Source organism: Salmo salar, chromosome 01 (genome assembly GCF_965601325.2).
Source record: "Salmo salar chromosome 01, fSalSal1, whole genome shotgun sequence".
Lineage (NCBI taxonomy): Eukaryota > Metazoa > Chordata > Actinopteri > Salmoniformes > Salmonidae > Salmo > Salmo salar.
The window spans coordinates 27,486,988-27,497,537 of record NC_138291.1 but is presented as its reverse complement, the minus strand read 5'-3'; positions in this window follow the sequence as shown (position 1 = coordinate 27,497,537).

The following is a 10,550-nucleotide window of genomic DNA, read 5'->3' as shown; positions in this document are numbered from 1 at the left end:
TTTGTTTTCTGCAGCTTATTCCTGCCCATACCATAACCCCACCGCCACCATGGGGCACTCTGTTCACAACGTTGACATCAGCAAATCGCTCACCCACATGACGCCATACACGTGGTCTGCGGTTGTGAGGCCGGTTGGACGTACTGCCAAATTCTCTAAAACGATGTTCAATTCTCTGGCAGCTCTGGTGGACATTCCTGCAGGCAGCATGCCAATTGCACGCTCCCTCAAAACTTGATACAACTGTAGCATTGTGTTGTGTGACAAAACTGCACATTTTAAATTGCCTTTTATTGTCCACAGCACTTGGTGCACCTGTGTAATGATCATGCTGTTTAATCATCTTTTTGACATGGCACACCTGTCAGATGGATGGATTATCTTGGCAAAGGAGAAATGCTCACTAACAGGGATGTAAATAAATTTGTGCTCAGAATTTGGGAGAAATAATTGTTTTGTGCATATGGAACATTTCTGGGATCTTTTATTTGAACTCATGAAACATGGGACCAACACTTTACATGTTGCGATTATATTTTTGTTCCGTATTTATTTTCCACAGACTGGACAATGGACTAAACATATTACAGTGGAAAATATTTTGGCATGAAAAGATTACGTTTGAAAGAGGGTCGCAGTCAGCTTGTATAAAATTTGTTTAAGATTATGGAAAGCTGAATTTAGTGTGGAGTTATTTATAGAGGTCCTATGTGTTTTGGCTATCCTTAAAGGAGATTGGAGCACATGAGTGCAGGTACATTGAGAAGGATGGCATGTCATGGGAAACTATTACTAGAGGCGGTGGAATAGCTGGGATGGGTCATAAATAAGTGAGCGTTTGGGGGGCCGCTCTGGGTCAGGCACACTGAGACACTCCCTGCAGGGGTGACCCATCACCCTGTCTATTTGAATCATGTCAGCTACCTGGGTCTTTGTATCTGTCACTGTGTTCCCATGGCTGCCCACCACCTCTCTCTCTCTGACTGTGGGGGTCTTCCCCTGTCCATCTTGGTGTTGGGTCTAGAGAATATTTTTTCAGACACCCTCTCACCCACCCACTCAGTCCTCTCCTGGGAACTGAGTCCAAGACACATAATGTCTGTGAACTTTACGCGTGATGAAACAATCTATACGGTCAAGCAACCTGTCGGTTCCGAGTGGGAAAACACCTTTCTCCAGGCACTGTAATTTACCAATTGATAAGAGTTAGGTCAATGTGTAAGCCATTTGGATACGTGGATTGCTTTATGTCTATTTTAAGTTATGATCGCTGGAGACAAACGTGAAACCAGTCATATTGCAGCAAACTGAAGCATATCAAAATATCACATTTTCCACAGTGAAGTTTATGAAATGGTGGCCTTATAATTTGTGAGGAAATTTGGAGACCCAAGCTATTGTCACGTCCTGACCAGTAAAGGGGTCTATTTGTTATTTGTAGTTTGGTCAGGACGTGGCAGAGGGTATTTGTTTTCATGGTTTTGTGTATGTGTTTAGATGGAGGGATATTTTGTGTAGAGTGTTTCTGGGGTTTATTGGTGTAAGTGTCGATGTAGAGGGGGTAGTTGATTTAGGTGGTTCGGGGTGTGTGTGTATTGTAGAGGGGTATTTGATTTATGTGTTCCGGTGTGTTGGGTATGTTCTTGTGTTTGTATTTCTAAGGGGCTGTTCTAGTTTTGTATTTCTGTGTTGGCCTGGTATGACTCTCAATCAGGAACAGCTGTACATCGTTGTTGCTGATTGAGAGTCATACTTAGGGAGCCTGTTTTCACCTGTCACTTTGTGGGAGGTTATTTCCGTGTTTAGCTTTATGCCTTACAGGACTGGCTATCATCGTCGTCGTCGTCGTCGTCGTCGTCGTCGTCGTCGTCGTCGTCGTCGTCGTCGTCGTCGTCGTCGTTGTTTTTGTATACGTGTTTGTTTTGGTTTCCCTTCTTTGTCCTAATAAAAGAAGATGAGCGTACATATACCCGCTGCGTTTTGGTCTCAACCCTTTGACTACCGTGACAGCTATAGGCTTCTGTAGTCATACAGAAATGACAATATAGCACCAAACCTACCGAGTTGATTTATGATTTTTAGAATCATACATTTTGTGTATTTAAAAAAAAAACAATTTGTATCGTGTTAAATATTAGACACTATCGGTAGCCACCGTCAGTTATACCCACATACATTAAAAACTGTCACTGACTTGCGTTAGTTTGCTTACATTTTGCATCATTCAGTTGCATCATTAGTTTACCACACGTTCGTGTGGTTGTTCCTGAGGATCGCTAGCTTTATTGGATCATATTAGGCTAACGTATTACAAGTTATGCAATAATTAGGGACATGTGGCCTATTTGAATCATTATGGAACACAGACCACACGTAGCAGTTTAAACCTGGAGCCGGGCACACCGCTATCATCAGAGTTCCATGATTAGTGAGAATTAGGGTAGATTTATAGGACTATTGTTCAATCCCTATTGTACACTTTTTTTCCACCTTCCAATATTTCATGGATTAAACAGTTGAATATGGCAACTTTAAGGATGAATCAAACCACTGCATTTTTGAATCACCAATATATTTAATGCAGGCTCTGGGCACTATGCCTATCCCTGAGTCCCTTTACTCTTATCAGCAGCTTTGATTTGAAAGCAGCTTCAGAGACCTGAAGGATTTTCCATTTATGAAGCTTACACAAAGTCAATTGTGTAAAAATGTAATTTGTCTGTTCTGTCCACCTTTATTAATCAATATGCTTAGCTGCCTCCTGTTCCTCCACCATGTCATCTTCTCTGTGGTCAGATACTGGGGATTATTGTTCTGCTCCTGCAGGAGGAGATGTAGAGAGTGCCATTACTTGACCAGCTGTTTTCGATCCACACTGCCACTGTAGGTTGTGCTGTGACTAACAAAGAGGGGAAGCATCTCTCTCCATTCAAGGTTCACCATGGGATTAGTACAGAGCAGCTACTTGTTACTCTATTTATCAATATTGCTCATTCTCCATGCCCCATGCTACAATCCATTATTCTCAGAAACCTATAATGGGCCACAGAAGATTCTCCCAGTTTCCACGGTGATGCTCCATTCTTTCCATAATGTTCACATCTAAAAATCCATGCTTTCTGTTACATGACCTTCAACCGTGTCAATACTAGCTCAGTCTCCCACGCAACCACTCAACATGATCTCTGTTTATTTGCTCAGGCTTTAAAAAAAAATCTATAAACTCACATGCCCACAAATTGACCCCCAGAAAGAGATGTAAGCACTGGGGTCCCTGGTCAAAGAAGCTGGAGGCAGAGGAACATAATTCTTAACTGCTCATCCATTGGAACAGGCTGGTCAAAGCTCTGTAAATTATAACTCTGCCCTTTTATGTTCACATGTTCATCTGTCTCCAGACAGCAAACACTGCAGTTTACTGACCCAGTGAGAAGTACAATACCATTGTATACTATATATCTCAGAATAGGATGACAGCCACACTACGGGTGATAAAATATAGGGCTACTGTAGTCTGATTGCAAAATACTTATAGCCACAGTATTGGATGGAAAATTTGTAATGGAGCTGAGAGGTTCAGAGACTCTTTAAGACCAACATAATAGGGAAAAATATTCATGTAATTTGGCAAAACGGAAGGTATCGGTGCACGTATCAGTTCTCAAGAGACTGATTACTGGAAGTGTCTACATGGTCTGAGCAGAGATGGTGCTTGACAACATGTTATTGCTGTGCTTTGACACATCTTCCTCTTGTTAAACTGAATAATACATTTATTCTATGCATAATTCATTAGCAAAGGAAGGTTTGCAAATAAATGAACGTCTATATATACTGTATAAATAGATCAGTCATTTGTCATTCTGTTTTCTGGAGTTTAACGGTTGAGTTGGCGAAGCATCACTATTGATTGTTTATCTTCAACATGAGCAGAGCTACTGTCTATTATCTGCCTGTGTGAGTGTTTAATGAGCTCACCACTTCATTTCACTGTGTGCATCCCAAATGACACCCTATTCCCTATGAAGTGTACTGCTTTTGACCAGAGCCTGGTCAGAAGTAGTGCACTACAAAAGGTATAGGGTGTCACACCCTGATCAGTTTCACCAGTCCTCGTTATTGCCTCCACCCCCTCCAGGTGTCGCTTGCTTTCCCCAGTGTATTTAACCCTGTGTTTCCTGCCTCTCTGTGTCAGTTTGTCTTGTATGTTTCCAAGTCAACCAGCGGTTATCCCGTTTGCCTGCTTTTTGCATTTTCCTTTTTCTAGTCCTCCTGGTTTTGACCCTTGCCTGTTCTGGACTTTGTACCCACCTGCCTGACCATTCTGCCTGCCTTGACCACGAGCCTGTCTGCCACTCTGTACCTCCTGGACTTTGATCTGGTTTTTACTTTTTTGCCTGTCCACGACAATTCTCTTGCCTACCCCTTTGGATTGATACATATTTTAAGGCTCCAACCATCTGCCTCCTGTGTCTGCATTTGGGTCTCACCTTGTGCCTTGATATAGGGTGCAATTTGGGACAGATTTGTGTTGTTGTGAAAATAATGTGACCCTGTTACGCTCAACACCTGGGGAAGTTCTCTGCAGCCAATGGTACGGTAGAGACAATACATCACTGTCCAATCACAAATGGACTGGCTTTTCATTTCAGTAGTGAGAAGTAAGATGAATACCTGTAACCAGAGTCTACGGAGTCTTTTTATTTAAGGCTGATCAGGGTTTAAAAATTGTAATAACTTCCCAGCTAATCCATAAAGATACAAGACATTGCAGTCAAGTCCAGTAGCCTGGTGAAAATATACATATTTTATTGAAGTGTTCATTTTAGTGGTCAGCAAACTGAGTGATGGCTCGGCTACGGATTTAATCAGCTCTTTTTGTAAATCTCTCCTCACGGCATAATGTCATATTTCCCTCTTGACATTGACTTCTGAAATCCTAGTATACAGTTATACAAAAGTAAGGAAAATTTACGAAATGTCCCTATTGACCCCACAGTTTTCACCCTATCACCGGCAATAAAGGGGAACAGATGTTTTATACAAGTTTTGAATCCACTGCTGTAACACCCAAAGACATTTATGTATTATTTATGGCAAGATCTCTGACCAGTTTTTAACCTCATATACACTCTGTTCATCTAACTATAGTGGAGGAAACATACTCTTGCAACTCAGGTTTCTATGTTAAAAGAGTTTTATTCACAATGTTAAAGAAATGTCAATCTGAATTTTGATTATAGACCCACCGTACAAATTGGTCAAACCAATTATTTGCAATAAACTAAATGTCCCCTTTCCTGGTGTTAATATCAGTTACATAACTGCTGTAACAGAGCAGCACCCACACATTTCCTCCTGCAGCTGAAGTTGTGTGGTGCACTGTGCACTAATCTATGGGATGAAATAGTTTTCTTAAAATAGTATGACAAAGCGGGAGCTGTGGTTTCCATGGTTACCCAGTCTGTGGGAGAGGCAACCAAAGCATTCAGTAGACCAACCTCGCCAGTAGAGGTTGGCCATCTGAATTACTACGGTATATCCACAATACAGGAGACAGAATTATACTGGCTGTGTTGGCCATGTCTGTGTCCGCTATGACTAATACATGATGTAAAATCACACAAGCTTCATCAGCAAACCAAGTAAACTAACTAAGCCAAATATGTCCTCTGATTTTCTATTTCCGAAATATCCGTTGAGCAACATTCTGTGTGTATTGTCATTCTCACCTTATGCTGGGTATTTGGAGCGTTGGAGAGTTTAAGAGTTTGTGACATGCTAGGTGAGAGGTTTCCAGGCTGTGTTATCTATAAATAAAGAGCTGACTGCTGTAGCCAGAGCTGTCAACTCACATTACCTGTAGATTTATTTCTCCTCAAATGCTCTTAGCACTTCTGTTGGCAGGGGGTGAAGGTCATGATTGGCTCAGGCATTCATTTTACAGACTACCTTGATCATCAACATTTAGGACTGTGACTTGAATGTTCTATGATTGAATGTTCTGTGATTGAATGTTCTATGTATCCACTGCAACTGTTTTAAAAGGCTATGATGGGAATGGTTTATTATCATGAAAAATGCAGTATTTTGTTCCATGTCTCTACGATGTTACTGCTGGTATAATTTTCCTTGAGATCTATGCAGAGGGAGCCATCATGACAAATGAAGGAGAACAGTTGGCATCTTCCTGCGGCTTGGAGGCTCACAGATGGCAGGGAGTTGTGTGGTGGTGTTTTAACTCCTTACTACTTGCCTCAAATTAACTTCGGTCCATCACGATGGTGACTCCAGGGATGTTTTGACGTTCCTCAAAGATAAAGGAAAATAACAGAGAGGTGGGAAGCATCTTTTTATGTCAACATGTCTGGTCGTGTTTTCTTTCCCTTTTTCTCTCAAGATAGTGTTTTTTTAACGACATAGGTACATGTCCATCACAGACAGATATGCCATGATGAGTCCACCCACTCATGCAATTTAGATCCCATAGTCCTTCAATGGCTTAGGTTTCTCTTTCCTCGTTCAGGTGTGAATGTGTGGTAATGTCCTCTCCTGAGCAGTGATGTCACAGTCCTAGTTTGACAGTAACCCAAAGTAACGCCTTGGTTATGTTCCACTGTGGACTGCTGTATTACTGCTGTCAGTGTGCATCACCATCCCTATAAATCCAGCCCTTTGAAAAAGCCATGAGTTATTGTGTTGGAATGAAGTAGAAAATGAGATCTTTATTTGGCTGGGGTTTGTCTGGGACTAGAAGGCCACATTAAAATACTAAAATACAGCTTGTTAGGGGAGATACTGTGGGCATGATAAGCCTCCACAGAGCACTGGATTACACATGCTGAGGGGGATGGAAGTGCATGTACAAAGTACAGTACAACACACAAGCTCATTTAACCCTTGTCTGTAATCACCTTTCTGTCACTCTCCCCATCATTCACTCTTCAGTAGTTTAATGTGATATGATGCTGATCACGTTCAGCTGCTTGCTGTTTCCTTTTTAACCCCTTTCAGTGAAGGACATCTGACCTTCAAGGACTAGAGATCATATTCTGGATTCTACAACCCTACACACCCTACAGTCAAAATACCACATAGACTACTACATACCCTACATCTCATACAAACAGGCTGTGTCCTAGTTTGTGTCAGTAAAGAAGAGTAATTGCTTGCTGTATTTCATTAAAGGCCTGTGGCTATTGTAATCAGCCTCTGTGGAGAGGTGCTGTGCTGGGAAGTGAATGGCCTTCTCTCACCGTCCCCAGGAGAACTACCATGCCACTGAGACACCGTGGAGGTGGAGCATTATCTACTGGCCCAAGGTGGCACTGGGGCCAGCACTGCCCGTGGGTATAAAGAGGGCATGTATATCATCGACTGGGGTGGCTTGTTCAGCATTGCCGTGTTAATCAAAGTTGTTGTTTTGTAACTAATGATAAGGGGTTGATTAATAGATTATTACCAATCACACTTTGTTTAATTTGTTTTACTTATTTGACTTTGGAAATCCATTATTGCTGTCAATAAGTTGGCCTGGAATATTTTAAACCATGAATTGTATTAAGCTACATGTATCTAAACATCTAAAGGGTTATTATGTAGGAACTAAAGTTCCAAGGGAGATATAATTCAAGATAATATGCAACTTGCTGCTGTGCAACATTTCACCTACTGTACTAAATTCAGACTCCAGTATTAAATGAACTCCAGAATCCATTTTGGTGCACATGCTACAGTTATTACAGATGATTCATTTTGTGTGGGAGCACATTATGCATAATGTATCCATATAAACGCATAGTCAGGTAGTTAAGGAGTCTTGAATTCTCCTTTTTCTATAGTTCTAAGGGATCCAGAGGCAATTACAGTGTGAGGCGGCTCTCTTGCTGTTGGAAACATGCAGATTTGTTCAAATTAAATATTAATATTTGAAATGTATACTAGGTATGTACAGCTACTCAAACACAATTTGTCTTGATCAGCTGAACATACCATGTAAATGTGCTGACGTTAAATATCCATGGACAATAACCATTTGAAGCCCTCAGTCTCGGTTTTTATAAGAGAAAGCAGAGGTCGGATACTTGTAGTGCACAGTACACAACAGCAAGCCCAGTAAGTATGGAATGTTACGAAATGATTTGAGGACATCTGGTTTACCAAAGGGGACTATGGCATACCTCTGTTTTGATAAACTGATCCACATAAATGTCAAATGATAAGATATGACACACAAGCCGCAGGGCCAAGCCTAACAAGGACCAATAACAATGGTCCTGGGAGGTGATTGCTGGCTGAACCAGTCCATCGATCGCTGGGAAGATAGTATATTCAGCCACTTACTTCTGACAGCTCCACTGATTGTGTGGCTTTACAACCTCTGACACTCTGGGCCCAGAGCTCACAGTGCATCAATCCAGTGATTTCACATCAGTTTATTGATACTCAATCCCCTTCAATCAATTTTAGTCTCTTATATTTTTGGTATTTTTTATGCCTCAGCCAGGGACACACTTTAATCGCACCTGGAATCAAGCCATTTGTAAAAGGGATGTCTTCAGGATCAGATGAACACCTATTCCCATTAGCCACAGATGAACACCTATTCCCATTAGCCACATCTCTTATGTGAGCTGAGTTTATTTGTAGAGTTACTCTGCTGTCAGAACGCCAGCTACGACTAAAGCCTGTGTATGAAGTCACTCTGAGGGACTGTCATATGAGAGGAAATGTGTGAAAGACAGGGAGAGATATCCAGCTCTGACACCCTACTAGGACGTCTGATCTTTGGTTTAGAAATAAATTCAAACACGACGCATATTTCCACTAATTCAAATATAATGTTTCTGCTAAATATAATGCTCCTACACAGGGCTCCTTTGACCATCATTAGAACTTAATACGGTACTGTATATCCTAAGAATATTGTGGCATCCATCGTTTAAAATATACCTTGAATGGGTGTGTTAATTCTGATGCTTTGATTCGGTTCTCAGTTTCCCACTCTTCTATAGGGACTATAATGGGATATTCCCACATCTTGTCCTAATTAGTTGGAGCTCCTGTTCATTAGATCCATCTCCCATGGATCAATTCCCTGTAGTCCAATGATACCAGTGCCATAAATCATTGGTGTCTCCTCGCCTGCCTGCCTGCCATGCCTCAACATATAATATAGCCTACCTCCTCCGTAGTTCAACTCTCATTCTTCTTTGCTTTTTGACTATACCATCTCATGGATGGAAGGATCTTAATGTGTATGAATATGTTTTATAGTTCAAATTCAGTCTGAATTAGGTGGCACCAGAATAATGAACTACCCCCTTTTTTTTTTTTGTAGATTCTGTTGTTATGGCCGTCTTTGGGCTTCAACATTTCTATGTAATTATAGATGCCTTTAACACTCTTAGAAAGAAGGTACTATCTAGAAGTGTTCTTCGGCTGTCCCCATAGGACAACCTTTTAAAGAACCCCTTTTGGTTCCAGGTCGAACCCTTTTGGGTTCCATATGGAACCCAAAAGAGTTCTACCTGGAACCAAAAAGAGTTCTACCTGAAACCAAAAATGGTTCTCCTATGGGGACAGCTGCAGAACCCTTTTGAAACCCTTTTTTCTAAGAGTGTATGCTACATGTTTTATTTTATTTGTCATCAGTGACTTAAATACATTAAAAACATCCCATTTCCAGACACGCTGTCCTCTGAATTTAATGAACTGTCTGTTAACTGTCCCTCTTTTTACTTACTCAGCCATGTTATTGGAAATGATCGTGTGAGGAACCTGGGTGGGAGAGTGACTGTGACTTTCCCTGAGCTGGGTGTCACATTCAAATAGAAGAAAATTAACTGTCAGCAATGCTAAGCCTGCAGGCTGCACCATCTCAGACGGCTTGTTCCGCTCAAAGCAGCTGTAGTCAGGATTGGAACTCCTCTGCATGTGTTTGTGCAACGGAGTTAAGAACATACCGGAAGCTCATGCCACAGCTAGCTTAGGCTTCCACTGGGGCACAGTGACACTGAGACTGGGGGATACATACCCTTTTCTATGAACTCCAAAGACATTTGAGAGAAATGAATGCATCCTATTTGCTATTTGCTATCAACCACTCCACAAATTTCTTGTTAACAAACTATAGTTTTGGCAAGTCAGTTAGGACATCTACATTATGCATGACAAAAGTACTTTTTCCAACAATTGTTTACAGACAGATTATTTCACTTATTATTCACTGTATCACAATTCCAGTGGGTCAGAAGTTTACATACACTAAGTTGACTGTGCATTTAAACAGCTTGGAAAATTCCCCAAAATGATGCCATGGCTTTAGAAGCTTCTGATAGGCTAATTGACATCATTTGAGTCAATTGGAGGTGTACCTGTGGATGTATTTCAAGGCCTACCTTCAAACTCAGTGCCTCAGAAAAATAATTGTAGATCACCACAAGTCTGGCTCATCCTTGGGAGCAATTTCCAAACGCCTGAAGGTACCACGTTCATCTGTACAAACAATAGTATGCAAGTATAAACACCATGGGACCACGCGGCCGTCA